Here is an 18,780-nt window from a genome sequence, read left to right as displayed (position 1 = left end):
AGGAAGGAAGGAAGGAAGGAAGAAAGAAAGAAAGAAAGAAAGAAAGAAAGAAAGAAAGAAAGAAAGAAAGAAAGAAAGAAAGAAAGAAAGAAAGAAAGAAAGAAAGAAAGAAAGAAAGAAAGAAAGAAAGAAAGAAAGAAAGAAAGAAAGAAAGAAAGAAAGAAAGAAAGAAAGAAAGAAAGAAAGAAAGAAAGAAAGAAAGAAAGAAAGAAAGAAAGAAAGAAAGAAAGAAAGAATCTGATGCATAGGTCACTAATACCTGTTACTGAGCATAGAAATGAAGCATTATACTTACTATTAGCTGAGGGATCTAGTTCCTGAAAATTAGTTACTTATTTTTGGCACTGTGATGGATGCATTAACTAGGTAATGGTTAATAAAATATCAAAATCCAAGTACAAATGAGCTTTTCCTTTGCGTGTACTTGATGAAACAAGTAAAATTTTTATCAATTAGTTGTTCATTGTAATAGTATGGAACCCTTCCTTGGAGTGCAGGAGCAGCTTTTACTTGACACATTCAACTTTATTTCCACTACCTGGCAAATTGTATTTCTATGCTCTCATCCCCATACCCAAATTTCCAGTCTCCATTGTACTCAACTATGCAATATCTTGAACAGATATTTGGCCATTCTCTATTTCTTCATTGACTATATAGACAATGTAACTTTCTTGAAAGACAGTAATGCTGCCCAAGTCATACATTCACAAACATGAAAATATGACGTATTTTTCTCTGTATGCATTTTATTAATTTACAAGAAAGCATAAGCTTTATTGGGGAAAAAAAAGTTAGTCAACTGGAGGGAAACAGAACTTAAAAATGTTTTTAGTCTTTTTCCTTCCTTAGTAAGAATATGAACATTAAATGTATGCAGCAGAAGCAGATGAAATTACATCCTCTGACACTTGTTAACTCTGAAACAGATATGTGATTGATTGCAAGGTGGCATAGCTGCTGGCATTTTTTGTCGGCACATTTTGATGATACAGTTACTTAGGTGAACTTCAGGTACATCAGTGACACATACAATGTTTCAGGCACTTTGAGTGATTTCAAAGCTAATAATTTTTGAAAGCTTTTGGAGCCAGTTATTAAGTTTGTCTCCGAAGAGATTGATTTTTTGTTTTAATCCTCAGTTCCTTACTATATATCCTGTTTACCTCATCTTATTTAGTTAGAAAACAAATTCATAGAACTTTAATTTAGAAATGTCTGCTTTAACTACATGTCAACACCTTAACCAGGTGTCCTATATGAAATGTTTGAACTTGAAAATATCTGCAGCAGATGAGTCTAGAAAAAGGTGAAGAATATATGGAAGGAAGTACCACAGAAAAGCATAATTTTAAAACAGACTAAAATATAAGGGGAGAGAAAAAAGTGTCTATCGAGAAGCTTAATGCCTTATTTGTGAGACTGTTAGTATGTTAATGCTGTGAGACAGAGCAAATCTCATATCCTCACCAATGTAAAAGAAATAATGTCTGATGCTGAAATTGACCACATTTATGTAGTGTGTCCACAGGTTCCGTCAGGACTTCAGAAGTCTAGCTAAAGTCAAACACGGTGATTAAAATACCCTAATTAAAATACAAAGCTCTTTCTCTTCCAATATTCAGTGTATATACAATAATTGGATCACTTTATCTGGAGTATGATAAAACATAACTGGAAGAATAGAAAGGGAAGGAAGAAAACAAATTAATTACTTGCTACTGTAAATTGTGGTTAGATTGCAATGGGATATATGAATTTCAAAATATTTTATAAATCCGGATGAACATATTCAACTCAAGAGTGCAAAAAATATACTTAATCCATGAAATTTCTGTAAGATTTTGCTACTGAAATTATTGCAAAACAATTATATGTCATTATATTCCTGGACAATTCAATGGAAATTCAAGTGTTATTCAGAACAGTTAGTTGAACGATTTACTAGCATGCTGTAAAGTTTTAATTCTTTTTAAGCAGACAATCCTTTATAACAACTCTAACATGTAGGCCTACATCCAACATTAACATGTAGATCTTGTAATAATTTCCTGAAAATCTCAGCTGTACTCACCATGGAGCTGTGTCTTTTTGATTAGCCAAGTAAAGTAATGTTACTTTATGACACATAGACTTATTGAAGGTATTTAAGGCAGGTCCAACAGTTACCCTTTGTGGTTCCAGTGAATGGAAATTACTTCAAAGATTTTACTACAAGCATAAAAGACATAAATAAAGGATGACTAGCAGGTTATATTGCTATTTCAAACAATAACTTGGGACTTGTAACATTGCTTGTATTATTCCTAAGTTGGAGAGTCAAATTAAATTTTGGCCAAACAGCAGAAATGCTAATAAAGCTGGTCAAGGGATGAATTTGGCCCACTGCATTTTGATTCCAGATGTTCCAGATAATTTCCCAAGTAATTGTTGCAACTAGAATTCAGTTCTCTAAACAAAGTGCAGGAAAATTAATCCCACAAGAAATCAAGCTTGATAATGAGGCAAAATGGATTAGCAGACTTTGTATGAGTGCTAGAAGAAGGATTACTCTGTGGCAATGAGCCTCAGTGGAAAACTAGGTGACAGATGAATTGTCCAGGAGTTGCAATGAAATATGCCCATTTGTCATCTCCATAGTCCCAAAATACAAATCTCGTGGCACATTTGTTTATTTTTAATTAAAAAAAAAATTTCTTCTCTTTGTTTTGAATATAAAACAATGAGAATGCTTTCAAAATATTGGTACAATAATTTCCAAATATTCACTAGAATTTTTGGGTTTTTTAGGAAGTTACACTTTTTTCATTATCAAGAAATAATGTACAGTTATTCTACTAGTAGATTTTAAATATTCCTTCAAAATGAGTTAAACTGAGAAGTCCTAGAAATCACAACAAAATCCTTTGCAGTTGACCCACTGTTTGGGTTGCAGAAGATATCTTGCCTTTTTTAACACAAAATCTGTCAATTCATGCATCTGGTTCTGTTAGTGTGTAAATTTAATTATGTGAGCCTTACATATTACATGCTACTGTTGAAAATGTGTAATTAAAAAAAAAAATCAACAAGGCAAAACTAGCAAAAATACTGAGGACAGTGTTGGGAAAAACAGACTCCACTTTGAAATTTCTGAATTTGTAAAATATAGATGAGAAATATGCATGTGGTGCTTAACATTGGCTAGTGCTCAGCTTCTCCTAGTAACATTCTTTTTGATCACACTAATAATACGCTATGAAGCATCACTCTGTGGGATGCAGTTAAAGCCTATTTAAGCCAAAGGAGCTGCTCACACTCTCCCAGGAGAAAATATCAGAACATTTTTATTTTTACCTCAGTCACTCCAGAAAACTTCATAAGGGATAGTCTTAACCAGCGTTACAGGGAAATAACTACCACCAGTATGCCTGGGAAAAATGGGAGAGAATTGAAGAGTAAATGTGGTGCTGAAAAATACTGAATAAGATGATTCAGAATTAAATGCTTAAGGCTTACTTGAGCTTAAGTTGTGGAAAGTTTATGTAAATTAGGCAGTTAATGGATATTCTTGTCAGGGATCTTTGTAGAAAATGCAGATAAAAAAATCCCACTCTACCTCCTCTCCCCATTCTCTTCCCCAGCTCCCAAGAGCTAATTTTCTGCCATAGAGGACAGAAATTTAGGTCTCACTTTTTCAATATTTCTGTTCTCATAAAAAATTAATTTAATACCATTTCATGCTTTAAGCTGCCTACTTTTATTTTATCTTTTATAGTTGTGACTTTTAACCATCTGGTTTTTTTCTTCTTTTTTTTTTTCTAAGAGAACAATAAAATAATTAGCTGGCATAATAGGGGATGATAGATTTATTCCTAACATGTATAAGGTAACATGTATAAGGTAACATGTATAAAGTCCTTGGGATTTTCCCAAACTGGTTAAATAAATCAGGTTGAAAAGTCTTCCCTTTTGCAATATTTTTACATCTAGAGGGAGAAAATATATGAAACTAATACTCTTAGTAAAGCAGATTATTTTTTAGGCACATATCAAAAAGAGAACTGAAGCACTAATGTAATGAGCCTTGCTATACTGAACTTTTAGTCCTGAGCAGAGCAATTAGATGCAACAGAAAAATAGAATAGAAAATACATCTCTTTGTTCACTGGAGCCTATTTCTGTTACTCAGTATAATTATATAACTTTCATAAACAGATCAGACTCCATCTTAATGGGAACTTGCTTCTTAGTACTTTATTTTTCTTAACCCTACTATTGTTATTGGGAGGCTGTTCCAGGCCATCACGGCTGTCTGATCATTAAGAATACTTTTGATCTCTAGCCTAATTTTTTTCATGGACAATTTATAACATTTTTCTTCTGCCAACAGTGTCCTTTAGTTTAAGTAGGCCTTCTCCTTTCATGGCATATAATTATTTTCCAAACATAATTATTTATAGGGAGTGATTATATGTCTTCTTAACTGCAATATGTCTTCTAAGCCATTATTTTGCTAACTTAAGGAGGATAAGCACTTTTACTCATCCTGTGTATGATAGGCACTTTATTACCCTGATCCTCTTTTCAGCACCTGTTCAAGATTGGTTTCCCCTCTGTTGTGATTGACTAGATGGTATATTCTCTGTGCAGAACTAAATGTTCCCAAAGAGAATTTGCAGGTACTGTACAGTGAGACAACAGAAGTCACCATGCAAAAATCCACCTTGGACAAATTCTAATGTTGTGGATCTCATATGAAAACCTGTCATAATACTTATTATGCTAAATCTGATATTAAGCAGGAATCTAGACATTATATTTAGGATTAAGAGACCCTTCAGAATTTGCAGCTCTGAAGTTTGTCTTCACGGGTTAGTGTCTGTGAACACCTAACTTATCTTCAAAATTGATTAAGTAGGCGAGAGTTTTGAATTAGTTGAGAAACTGAGAATGTAATATTTCTCATTAGATGATGTGTGAAGTTTTATCACTATGTTTAGAAGGCTGTAATAGAGGAAACCAGCATTAGGTAGGATAAACAGTTTGGTAGAAATGTTAATTAAGCAGCTTCAAGGAAGAAGAGAAAAATAATGTCTTAATATCCCACAGTAACATGTGGTATTTCAGTGTTCTATTACAAGCAATGAACATGGAAGCAGAGGAGGAAATAAACAAGATTCCATTATTTCTGACTAGAAAAAGTGGAATTGGCTCAGAGTGGCTGTTTTGGGGACTCTGGTTGCCATCTTTAACAGGAGGAGCACAAAAATCTTACTTTAAGAACACTTCAAGGTTTATAGATTTGGAGGACTTTTCAGAGACTAATTATGTGTTCAAAAAATCTAATATCCAGCTGAGATGTATGAGCAGCCAAGGTATATCCTTATTCCTGAGGTTACTGTTTGTAATGCATGCTGTTATTTTAAGTCAATAGTTATTTTAAGTCAATAATTATTTGAAGGTAAGCACATTCTCATATTCTTAAATCTTTTATACTGGTGAAATTGAATCTGAGTAATTTGGTTCATGTCAAACACTCTATTCCTTTGGGTCACTATTTAAAGGTTTCCAGTCTCCCTTGAAGTATGAGGGGCCTCATCATAGATAGATTTTAAAATGGTCAAAATTTATAGAATTAATTTTCTGAACTGTATTCTGAGCTTCCAATAAGGTAGAGGGAGAGCTGGAATTGAAAATTACATTTCTGCTAATGCCTCGCATAACCTTCTGTATGCAAATGCAATGATTAGAAAACTTCTGAGGAGATGATAGACGTGTGAGCCTTCCAATTTCTGAGCACTGGTCTAAATACCAGCCTCTGAAATATCATGAGACAGAACTGCTCCCATTGTCTTGTTTCAAATATTGTTTCACCTTGCACAAAACAATTGCATATTAATTAGTTCAGAGAGAATGCAGGAGTTTGAGGATAAAAATCCATCCTAATGGCTGAAGTTTCTGTACAGGGATGGAAGCTGGTAGGCACAATTTCTAGCACAGAAATTTTTTATGCATTTTACCAATAATTAATAAGTGTTGCCTGGAAATTTTTAATGGCCCCTATAGTGGAAAGGTTTTGAGGAGTTGAGCCATTAAGACAGAAACGTATTCTCATTCTAACTTCTCTCTATCACTATGATTTTTAATTTATCCATATACAGTAGAATTGCTACAACAGGAAGGATTAAGAGTCCTTGGATAAAAAAAGCATAGTAGATTGATGGTGATAGCTTAGGAGAGGTGGGTTTGATAGCTCCTTGGCAGAAGACAAAATAGAATCTTTGTCCTGTATCTTCTTGCAGTGAGAGCTATTAAATAAAAAGCAATGTGAGGAAATCATCCATTTAGATTTAGAAGAAGTCTATAAACTCAATATATTCAGTGAAGTGCTTGATCCTTCAGGCATAGTCAGGATCTATGCTTAGCACAATTCTTTTTTCCCTTTCAGATGCTGGCTATGTAATCATGAAACTGATGACAGTTGGAGAATACGTGTTTTGAACGTAAATAAGAGTAAGGTGAGATGCCAAGGAAAACCTTTAATCTCTTTAAAAAAGATTCTGAAACTATTGATTTTTCCTTTTAAAATTATTTTTTAAATTTTAAAAATTGAAATTGGGATTACTATATAAATTGTAGCTTCTATTTAAAATAAATACAAATAAAAATTTTGCAATTTTGGAAAATTTTCATTATCACAAATATTTTCATAAAACTGGGATTGAAAAATTAGATCTCAATTTCTCATTTCTGTTAAGGATGAAGTTTACTAAACTATGCAAAAATCTAAACTATTCTTATGGAAGAGGACAGCAATTATAAAAACTATTATTTGGTTTTAATAAGTCCCATAGAGGTTAATATATCAATGAAATGATACTTTCTTGACAAGTTAAAAAAAAGAAAAGGCACTTTCAACACTGCATTTTATAATCATTTATACACTTTTATTTTTCCTATCTTCATTGGGAAAAATGAGACCTCCACCCAGGGCCAGCACAATCTGGGACAATGCCTGTGCACAGCCCCACTGTAACCAGGGATCAGACCTGGTGAGCAGGGATCACAGACTACAGCAAGTTCAGCTCCCACTGCTGTAAACAGCCCTGCAGCACCACCTCTGTGTGCCTGGCACCCTGAAACCTGCACCTGCTGGTGCCAGCAGCACCAGCCCCAGGCTCCTGACAGCACAGCAGCATTCCATGGGGCAGCAGTACAGCCTTCACAGACCCTCCACACTGCAAAAAGAAACACAATCATGTTAAAGGAGCACATGAACACAATGTGGAACTGCAAAGTGATTCAGGAGCACAGACTCTTTAGATGGAGGTTACCAATGTTAATAAGCTCCAGAGCCTAAGACTTCTCACTGGCCTTGTTAAATGGTATAGGCAGTCTTTCATATTTCAAAGACTTGGTTCTGTACAGCCTTAGAACTTGTGCCAAAGTGGCAATGGCTTCTAACCATGTCCTGCTCTTAAAAAATCTAGGTTTTTCATGACTTTTCAAGTAAATTTTAATGTTCTGTACATATTTGGAATGGTTTAGCTTTTGAATTAACATCTGGGGAAAATATACATGAAAGATCAGTTCCATGACTGTTTCTTCATAAGAGCAACAGACAAATATGGAAATCTTTCTCTTGACACTGAATATGACTGTAGAGCCAAAAATATGTCAAGATATTCTAGCTTGAAAACAGAGCAGAAGAAGAATACAGATTTGAGCTTGAAGAGGATGAAATGAGCAGATGTTCTGTCAACAAACTGATCACTGTACAACAAATTTTAAAACAAGTGGAACCGAGACATTTACCACATTTTTACACAAATCAGTTTTTCTTCAAACTGTAGCTCAGCCTGCTCTCATGAGCATCAATTTTTCTCAAAAAAATTAAAAGAAAAAAGACATTTTAACAGCCAGATTTATTTTAATTCTAAGGTTCTATTTAGAAGCAACAAGATTCTCTTCTGGAGACAGTATCATCTTCTATTGCTGAGTTAGGTAAATGAGTTATTTTTATACCAGGTAGAAATGCTATCATCATGTAAAGGCCTCGTCCTAATTTTTCAAGTCCATACATGTTAAAAGGAGTGGAGAACTATAGTCTGGGAATTTTTCACTAGCTTTCAAACTGTTCATTCTGTGACCTTGTAGTAAATCTACCACAGCCCTCCAACACCTTGGAAGTAATCGTTACAGTCTCCCCCTATATCTGTTATCTGCTGCCATACATTTTCAAAAAGAATATGCACAGAATTTTCTGCAGGATTTTAAGGAGGCTTAGCAAACAGGTGAATCGTCCAGCCTGTCTCCAAAAGAAAATTAGCTCTAGCTTTTGACCAATATCCAAACAGATCACTTTAGATGATGAACTAGGAGAATACAACAATTAAACTTGGCACCAATTAAATGCAGTACCTCAGCTGCATTTAGTGAATTGAAACAGGTAGACACTTGTATTGCACAAGTAGATAGCCTATGTGCCAAGCTATATACCTAGAGCTATCTGACAGAAAATACTCCAGAACAATCAAGGACTTCTTAGCCTATATTCTCATGTGTCTTTGAGAAATTTCACACCTTGAAGTTGATCACCTTTGTAACCAAAAAATACAAAATGCATAGGATACTGTGTGTATCATTGAGGTAGGAGCCAGATAGGGTGCTAAATTTACTTTACCAAAAGGCAGTTGAGCTATTTATTGAAAAGAGAAGCTGCATATACAGGTAAAGGTGCCAGTTCTACTTACAAGTACTGTAAATGACATAAGATACATCTTTACAATGATTGACAAGAAAATTCAGCATGACATATTTCTTCCTTAGAAAGTACTCCTTTATCTTAGAATCCAAAGTAACACAAAACTAATATCCATTAACTGTTAGTAACAATTAGCTTTTTTTTAAATGCAGACAGTTATTCATAGTTCTAATAAAGAAGGTTATTATACACATGTCTAACAATCTTATGGTCACATTTAAACAATAATTTAAAAGAACTATACATTTAACTGATTATTTTTATAAATTGGCATTCCAATTATTACTTATTCACAGACAATTATATTTAATTCTCTATATTTAATTCACTTTAATTCTCAGCATGTATTATAAATTTACTCTGTAGTCTTGTCTCTTGACTAGGATTTTTTAAAATTTCTATGTAGTGATATTTTTAGATATCCATATCACAGAACGAGTCAGGTTGGAAGGAACCATAGTGAATGTATGGTCCAACCTACCTAAAGCAGAAAAATCCTACAGCACAATTGCATGAAATGCAGAATTAGGCAGCTCTTTAATATCCCCAGTGCAGGAGACTCCACAACCTTTGGACAATCATCCAGTGCTTGGTCACTTGCACAGTTAAGAAGTTCTTCCTCATGTTCAACTGGAACTTTCAGGACATCATTTTCTGCTCATTGCATCTTGTTCTATTGGTTGGCACCTCTAAGAAGAGCCTGAGTCTATCCTCTTGACACCCCCCCTTTAGATATTTATATATGTTTCAGTCGTCTTTTCTTGAGGCTGCACTGGCCAAGCTCCCTCAGAACTTTCCTTTTTAAAACTTGGGTAGTCAGAATTTATTATAATACCTACATAAAGATTAACTAATTTCATAATATTTTGATTATAATCTAACAGCTATTTTGGGAGGACAGATTATAAGAGAATATACATAGTTCTGAAGCCAATCTTGCCCTTCATAAATTGCAGCTGTACTAATTACCAAAGAGTGGGAACAGCCTTGCCCCTCAATAGGTCACAGCTATGTCCGAGGAGGATGGGTGTTATAAAAAAGTGAGTTAGCTGGCCAAGAGTTGGTTGGAGTCTGCTGGCTGTGCTGTGAGGAGGGTCAGGTGGTTGTGCAAGGGACTGAAAGGCTGAGATGTTGTATGAGGGGCAGATAGGGTCATGCTACGGGCAGGAAGGAGTTAGCCAGTCCTGCAGAAGGAAGAGAGAAAGTGTCAGTGTTGTATGGACCTGCCCGTGGGAAGCTTACAGAGAGAAAGGTATGAAAGTTCTTAAGATAATGAGGGACTGATGCTTGCATCAGTTGTGAGTCCACTGTTGTTTGGTGCCCCGTGTGAGGAGTGGGCAACAATAAGCTATATTTTCTTCATTTACTGGTGGTTCTTATTTGCTAGTTGTGTAAACTTTGTGTCAGTGTGAACAATCAGCATGCTGACAGCAATAAAAGCTTATCAAAATGAAGAGCAGTGCACTACAAAATCAGAAGTCTTGTTGAAAATATTCCCTTTGAAACAGTCATAGATCTGGCCTTTTGTATAAAACTCCTAGTGCATGAAAGATGGAGCTCTTCCAGTGCTGCTTGCTACACTTTTGTTTTAGAGTTAAGGGGCATTAGAACTGGGAAGGAAGCACAAAGGAAAACTTTCTGTGCACTGACTTTATGAATATAGTTAAAGAGAATGCTTTCCTTGATCTAGCCATTTCATCTTAAGAGTCAGTTTGGGGAATGTTGCGAAGTGGACTGTCTTTCAAATTTGAGTTGTCATTCCTTTATTTTAAAAAGTTATTTCACTCTCCTGTCCCTTTCATATAAACCATGAATACATTCAGCCCTGAGAAAGCCTGGTATCTTGTTCTGTGTAGGGAAGATGTCAGCTAGAAAAAGGAGCTGATGATTGCTGAAGCTCTAAGTGAAAGCTTCTGGGGAGCAGATTTTCTTGAAGTGTACTAACTGTATAAACAAGTTTGGTTACATTTTAAGTGTAGTACATTGGTGCTGTAATATTTTCTTGTTATGCTCATAGCTAATTACCTATCACATGCTTGCTATAGCAACATGAGGATAAAAAACAGTGGAAAGATGGAAGCAGATGATTTTTATCTGTCATTCATGATGTAAACACACATGCCTTGCACTACTTGAATCCAAAGAAGAAGAAAGACAATGAGTGATATTCTGCCCTTCCACAGGCTTAGAAACAATGGTCAGAGACAGACATTCAGCAGTGCTTCCATAAACAAGAGATGTTGAAATTTTAAAAAGTATTGCAAAACATGCGTGTGTCAGGTTTAAACTATGAGTCATGACAGCTCTGAAATGGAGTAGTCCCAATGCCCACCCACTTTTTTTACAGTTGTCACAAAAAAGAGATTCCAGGAAGGTTCTGTTCTCTCAGGATGTGTTTTATGGAAACATCCAAGTTAGAGAAGAGTATGGAACCAAGGTCTCTGCAGGATGGGCCCTTTCCTGCCCAGAGGGCTCTGGACATCAATGCAGAGGGGCTCTGCAGTGCCCCAGGGGTACCCAGGCCCTGCCTTCTCACCCTGCCATCCCTCAGAATGCACAGCAAACTGCAGGGAGGTAAGGAGAGGATTTTCCCTTTCGGCTCCTGGGCTGCACGTGTAGCAAGCAGGCATGGATGAATGTCTGGACAGGGAACTGATGATAGCTGTATTTTGTCAGCCCTGGCCTCAGGCAGGGGGACTGTGGGGCAGCTCTGGAGGAACATGCCCTCTGCCTGCTGCTCTGGTCATGGAAGATCTTAACTGTAGTGCAAAAAGTGTTCTGTGACACTAAACAGAGAAAAGTGGAAGTTTATTGTGAGTGCATGCAGTAGGGGATTCACGTTAAAGAGTGCTGCAAGTTGGGGAAAGTCTCTTACCTCCGAAGAAGTAGGGAATGGGCACATGTGTCTGAGAAAAAGTCTTTAAAATATTGCTAGCTGATTTCTGGTAGAAAGTTTGATGCTGTAGTTAAATGAATTTAGTAAAAATGTTACCAAAATCATAGCATGTTTCAGTCCAACTTCTGCTGAGCTTTATATCTCTGGCACCCCCACACATAGACTTAGTTCTATTCTACCAATTCGTCAGTCATTTGTGATCCTGCAAAGTAATTTTTCCTTTTATTTTTTTTTTTTTTGTTCAAATGCAGAATGCAATTTAATCACCCTGTTAGGTTAGTGCTGAAAATACTGTACAGTTGCAGGATTAGTAGTTAGTTAGAGTCCGTTTTGGTAGAGTTAGAGCTCTTTGGAAAAGTTGAAAGTTAGAACTACATCTGCTTTGGCTTTAAATGACCACTTTATTTCATTTATCAGTCTAGAGTTGGTAGCTACCATATTATTCAACAAGAAAGCATGGACTAATTAAATGCCCACAAACATTTCCTCTTCTTTTTTCTACCGAGACAGAAAATTTTAAAAAGACAGTCTAGAAAAAGTTATTTTGGAAGTGAGAATCATAATGATGAGCCATTATGTGGTAATCTACAGCTAGGTAATATAGGGCCATAGTGAAAATTGAGTGCTCTGGATCAAGCCAAGAATTCTGAAAGTTTGGTTTTTTGGTTTGGTTGTTTTTTTGGATCTTTCTACTGAATTTTTTAAAATATTAATTCAAATGTTTATCCAGCTATATGTTTTCTTACTATTTAACAGTGGTATCATACTTGAAAAAAGGCAGCATAGAAAATTGAATAAATGGGAAATTTGATTAATTTTAAATAGAGTCATCTTTTTACAACAACCTCCTGTTTGTAGTTCAGGATACCGAGGTATCAATAAATTTGTGCTCTCTTACCCCTAACCTCTTGGGCACCATTGTTATTCATTTGACAAAAAAAAAACCCTACTTGTCAGCAGTGGTGCATCTAGCTTCTGCAAGGAGCTAGAAAAGCAGGTAGCTAGCTTTTTTATCTTTCTGAAAGATGCCATTTTATTCTTGGATGATGTCTGGCTGTTGCCTCCAAATTCAAATTACATAATATTGCACTGTAGTTGGAGCAACAACTCACATGGGAAGGTATCACAAACTACTTTATTCCAAGGCTTATTTTCACCCATTTTAACTTCCAAGGGGGGGAAATGCACGTTCAATTAGTTATTTCTCTTTCTTAATCTTACATCAATGGTGGATTACCTTGGAAAAGTCAAAGAAAATAAGGGGAATCAATTCTGAGTGACAATGTTGTGAAGAATTTACATATTTCAGTTTTATGGAAGTGTTGTGCCCTTTTTTTGCTCCCCTGTATTTCAGAAGTATTTGATGTTAAAAGTTCAAACTTGTCATGCACTTAATCCTTGATGAGAACAAGTGTGTGTGCCATGTCTGAACTAAATTAGATTTGATTTAGAAACAGAAAATGTGCTTTTAGTTCTATCCAGAATGGAATATAATTAAGCAGTTCCAGATGTCTGCATGTGGCATCTTTAGCAGACATGAGCATATTCCTTCATCCTCACCAGTAATTCTATTCTGCTTTGCCCTATGTTTAAAATGAGAAGGAGAGGGAAAGAATGTTACCTTTCCTTTGTGTTGTGTCACTTACCAAACAATTTAATCATATTTTACATATTTTATTACTGAAAAAAATCTACTTATAATATGTACTTATCAGAATACTTTTATGTTACATTTTTAGGGCAGCACTAAGACTGCACCCAGTCAAGGTATTTTTTAATGCCTCCTTAAAGCATAACTTGAGGAATGTACTACTCTCAAAACTCTGACTTGACATAGCACTGTGTGAGAAAATGATTAGACTTTAAACCTGGAGTAGGACTGTGGATCAACTAGAATCAGTTCTTTGGGGCTCGCTGATTTGGGAAGGCCCAGAGAATATCTAACAGGCATGACATTTCCTGACTTCCAGCTGCAGAAATTGGTTTTCTTCCTGTCTATTGCGAGTAAGCAATTTTGATTCTCAGGATACTTGGCTCTACGCCTTTCTCAAAATCCCATAATGACTTGACATGAAGAAATGGATGAAGTTTCTTCTTTTATCTGTTTACAGATTAAAGAGTAGAGGCAGAGGTTTTGTATGACCTGTTACTGGGTCCTGAATTAAGTTATACAAGTTCTTACTTTTGCTAGCAGACTTCTAAGTATAAAAAATGACACATATCTTTTAGTGTATTTATTTTTCTTTTAGATGATAGCTTCTTCTCTCGTTATATTTCATTCACTTTGCAGTCAGTGATAAAAGTCTATGCCAGCCATCAACATGGTATATTCCCATAGAACCGTGCTGGTGGGAGAGTAGCTGTTTCGTCCACACTTGAGTTTTTCACATCCTTTCCTTCCAAACCTGTTGCCCCCACTGCAATGTCATAGGACAACTATTTTTTTGTTTTCCTCACTGCTCTCTTTGGGAGGAAAAAATATGTAAATTTGCATGTCTGACCTACAGTGATCTTCCAACAGATAAGAGAAAAAAAGAATCCAAAGCATGAGGAATACTTGGACCCCTACTTCAAGGGTGTTCTATCAGTATTGTAAGGAAGTAAATTAATCTCACTCTTCACTGACAATACAGTTGTTCAAGATTTTATTTGCAATATGTGGCAGAAAATACCTTTTAATACATTTTCATTAAGTAAACTGCAGCAGAGGTGTGCTGAGTGCAAGAATATTTTCTCAAGTTAGAGGAAACACAGGGATGATTGTGTGCCAAAGTAATGCATATTATAGAAGTCTCACCTAATAGTTTCTTCATCAGGACAACTGGAGTATATGTTTAGAATTAATACTGTGTAGTTATTGGCTACTCTGTTTATTTATAGGCTGTAATGAAATGTGTTAGAAAAGCAAAAAAATGGCCATTGTTTCTTCTGCTGATTAACATTGCTTCTACTTATTTGTACGGATTACTTTTATATGAATAAAAAAAAGAAGTGCTGCAATATCGGTAGGTATTTCTTAATACTCAAGTGAGCTATAAATGTAACCATCCCTTTTATATTTAAATTAGGTATTTGATATAAATCAACAAAGCTCAGTGGTGAAAACTGACAACTCCATGCATAATGCTGTAAAGAGAATGATTTCTCAAATATTTACTGCATCTATAATTTTTTTACATGCTGGCAGAAGAAATACCAGCTGAGTAGCCCATGCATGTATATTTTATCTATTTTATAATTTGTGTCATTTTAATCCTCATAGTACCTCATTTTTTTCTTCCAGTAGACTAAATAAGAAATCTATGATTACTTACAGAGTCCTTAACAATGGGAGACTCTATTAAGCATGCAGAGAAAACAAATGCAGCCCATGAATTTAATTCTAGTTTTCATTATCTTTTATTTGTGTATCACACCCTAAAGCTGTCGATTCTATTCTCATATTCATCTTTCTAGTAAAATGTTTGGAGGCAGAGGGGAATGTGCTGAACAGCTGAATTATTGATTCACTTTATGTGAGAAGAAATCCCTGTATTTTAAAAATTCTAATGTCTTAAGTTACTAATGCATTTTTCCAATACTTGTAGATTCTGGAAGGGTCCTCAGTCTTGATGGTAAATTATTATCAAAGTACAGTAAATATTTTATGCAGAGTACAGTATCATAAATTGAGAAATCTCAACAGCAAATGTACCAACTTTAGCATAACATCTCAAATTCTGTTAGGAAATGTTTCATGTCAGCATGGTGGTGTATTTGGCCTCTGTTCAACTTCTTGCAAACCATTAAGAATGCTTTCTCCCCCTCCGTTATGTTGTTTGCTTCTTACACTTTTGTTCCCTGTCTATTTGCCGGAGAGATGTCTTAGCGTAGTTGCAGAATCTGGCTTCACTGAGGACTGCTTTTTGTGGTTTTAAGCTGGACTGACTGAAGCAAAGGAAAGCTGAATGACTTGCCTGGCTCACTGGGGATTAGAACCAGGAATCCTCTTGCTCGTGGCCATTTGCTCTAAGCTGGAAACCTCACTGCCTTCACATTATCCCAGCAAAACGAGGGGCATAGCTCGCATTTAGTTTATTTCTAAAGCTTTACATTCCCTTTTTCTTTGTTCAGATTTTAGAGATTCTTTTTCCAAGTCCATCTTATTTTTGGAGTTGGAAAAAGAATCTCTAAAATCTGAACAAAGAAAACAAATCCCTCTTTATATTTCATTTAATATTTATCTTTTCAGGGTATGTGGTACAAAATAACATTTACAAATCAGTCTTCTTTTTAGTATAACTTTCTATTTAGCAAGGGACAACTTCTTCAGTGCTCGGTTCTTATAAGCAATTGTCAAAAAGACTTATCATAAACGAACACCCTCACAATATGATTTTTCATAACCTGTGAACTTATATTAACTGATATTAACACTTAGCAGTGTTTGACCATCGCATGTATACACACACACCCCCCCAATGCTTTTATTTATACGTGCAAATTGCACACCTGTACTCATGCACAATACTGTTTTCTAAAACCAAAGTTTTAATGGTCAATGATTATACCATATTTTAGGAAGAAGGGCTCCAAGATAACTTTTTTGTTTCCCCAGTACCAAGCCATAAGGCTTCTGGCCAATGACAGAATCCCTAGAAGTTCTATGCCTTCTAGCAATGAGTCTATTGGGTTTCCAATAATTTCCTATAGCAGTCTTCCCTCTTACTAACAAAATCTCCAGTGCTGGAAGTGTACTTTTAAAAGTGTATATGCTGAAGCTGTTAGAATTTAGAGCCCAAACTGTGGCAGAGGAAATTTTTCTCATAGCTCTTTTATGCTATAATTTTACTGGTGGTGTTATTGTCACAGTTGTTTTTCCAATTCTGAATGCATAATTAAAGTGCAGTTTTCAGATCTGGTGGTAGAAGACACATTGGCCTTGAGGGATTGGTAATTATGAAGAGATTCCTAATCTATTATACATGACAGTAGGAAGAGGCAAAAATAAGGAGTAAAAGGTAAAGGACAACAACCTAGAGTCATCTGGGAACAGACAGGGAAGTACAGAAGGTCAATCTGTGGCATGCAACATTTCCTTGGCATCTTAAACAAAAATATCTTAATGGAATATAGAATAAAGTGAAAAGGCTTCTTCTACTTTTCTTCTTTCCTCCCCTAGCATAAACACAGAAGAGCTTCTGTGTTGAGAAGGCTTGCTCTCCTGGGCAGAGAGAGAAGAAAACCTGCATCACATACCATATTTTAGTCACATTTCTGTACCTATCAAGTGGTAAACATGCTATAAAACCTAAACAGAGGAAATAAACTATGTTGTCTTGATTAAGAAAAAAAAAAAGGCTATAATTTTACTAACTTTGGAGATGGAACACTGTAATCCTGAAAAATTTCTTCCATGGCTTAGCTCCACATTGCTAAGTCTATAAGTAGCTTCTATTTCTTTGAACCTCTCGTGTTGCCCAGCCATTTCTCATTTCTATATTGAAGGAGACTAATGTGTTGACCTTTTGCTTCATGAGCTTGTTTTACCTAAAAGTTACAGGTAGATTCATAGGTTAGGTGAAAGCTGAAATGCATTTTTCACAATTTCCTCCATCACAATTGTAAGGGACGTGCTCTTGAAGAGTATCACATTACAGTGAGTCAGGTGATCCTTATACAGAGATTTTAAAAATATGTTTTAAAATATTCCCAAGGATTCTTTAGGTTGCTAGGAAATTTCTTAACAAATCAAAGAAAGGAAACAGCATAGGAACATGTCTAATTTGTTAATAATTTAGAAAATTTCCCCCATTCAGACCAATTCAAGTCTACTCCAGCTTGTGAGGCTTAAGGGAGAGCAGATGGTGGTAGTACATTGGAAGGTATCCAAAATTGCTTTTGAGTTAATTGATATAGTGGAGAAGAGATCTCTGAAGAAGTATATATCCCCAGGTAGTTGATTGCTTTGGAATTCCAACAGAGAAGAAATGTGTCAAAAATGAGAAACGAAACATAAGTTATTGAGTGGTTTTATCTTAGATGTAGCCCACTAAATTTCTAGCCAAATATACATGAAAAGAAAAATAAGGAAAAAGTGGACATTGCAGAGCTAGATGGAATTGAGAAAATAGCCTTTAGTTTTTACCTTTTGTATTTACACTGTTTCCATTGTTTTAGTGTATAAAATTAGAAGACTTATTTTTAGTTTGAAGCAGTAAATTTCAATCAGAATGACAACATTGGATCTTTTAACAGTATATTGTTACATCCTGCTAAAGACACTAAAGTAGAACTGCCACCAAAGGTTGTTTAAATTCTCTATAAAACAGAGCAAGTGTCACTGGAAAATAAATTCAAAGCCACAATGAAATGGAAAATGAATATAGAACTTTAAATCACAGAGAAATTGGGATCTACATAGTGAATATTCACTCTTCCCCTAGGCTTCCCAATTGAACACCTGCATTGTGCCCACTTAATTAGCAAGGAATCTATTTCTACTGTTTATTTGACATTATAATGAATACAGAATCTTAGAATTATTTAGCTTGGAAAAGAATTCTAAGATCATTGAGTCCAATCTTTAACAGAAATGGAGTATAAGCTTTGGTAGCTTAGCTTAGTTTTACTTTTTCTCCTTTTTTTAATTTTCTTTTTATCTTCTTCATTTTCTTTCATTTGTCTTTTCCTTTTTCCTCTTCCCTTTCCTCTTTTTCCTTTATTTTTTTTCTCCTACAAATATATGTAATTGCATGTATTTAGTTCTTAGCAATAAGATAAATCCTTCAATGTTTTTAGTAATTTCATTTTGGAAATGTTTCATCAGGAAACTTAGCCTTTTCTATGCTTTTCTTTCACATGATGTCTTTCAATCTTCTTTTAGTTGCATTCCATTAGAAGAGCAGTCAATGTGACCTTCTTCTATGGGGTTAATAAAGACTGCATAGTTTCATAAGCTTGATTCAATTTCCTTAATGTGAGCACACTGAATAAGTGACCATTATAGTATTTGTCTGGTTTTCTGTGCTTCAGTGTGCAGTTACCAACCTTTTATATGAATGACCACATCTGGTGTGCATTTGGCCACGTAAGGTGAGACAAAAGCAAAATAGATTTTCCTTAGCATTAAATCAAATTTCCACACATTGTACTCTCT

General features: G+C 35.3%; 1 protein-coding gene across 26 annotated transcripts in view; it reads left to right on the top strand.

Annotated features, from left to right (window-relative positions):
- The window catches only part of TENM3 (teneurin transmembrane protein 3), a 1,293,899-nt gene that overhangs the window by 618,325 nt on the left and 656,794 nt on the right, over positions 1-18,780 (top strand). For 23 of the 26 annotated variants that reach the window (XM_088163549.1, XM_088163548.1, XM_088163545.1 and 20 more), the window contains one exon: positions 6,431-6,500. The exons of the other annotated variants lie outside the window; for them this stretch is intronic. The gene's annotated coding sequence lies outside the window, so the exon portion shown is untranslated. The remainder of the gene's footprint in view (positions 1-6,430; positions 6,501-18,780) is intronic. 26 annotated transcript variants of the gene reach the window in all.

This window comes from Sturnus vulgaris, chromosome 4, assembly GCF_052056855.1.
Source record: "Sturnus vulgaris isolate bStuVul1 chromosome 4, bStuVul1.hap1, whole genome shotgun sequence".
In the NCBI taxonomy this organism is placed as follows: Eukaryota; Metazoa; Chordata; class Aves; order Passeriformes; family Sturnidae; genus Sturnus; species Sturnus vulgaris.
Note: the sequence above shows the minus strand (reverse complement) of the source record. Positions and strands in the feature narration are given on the sequence as shown.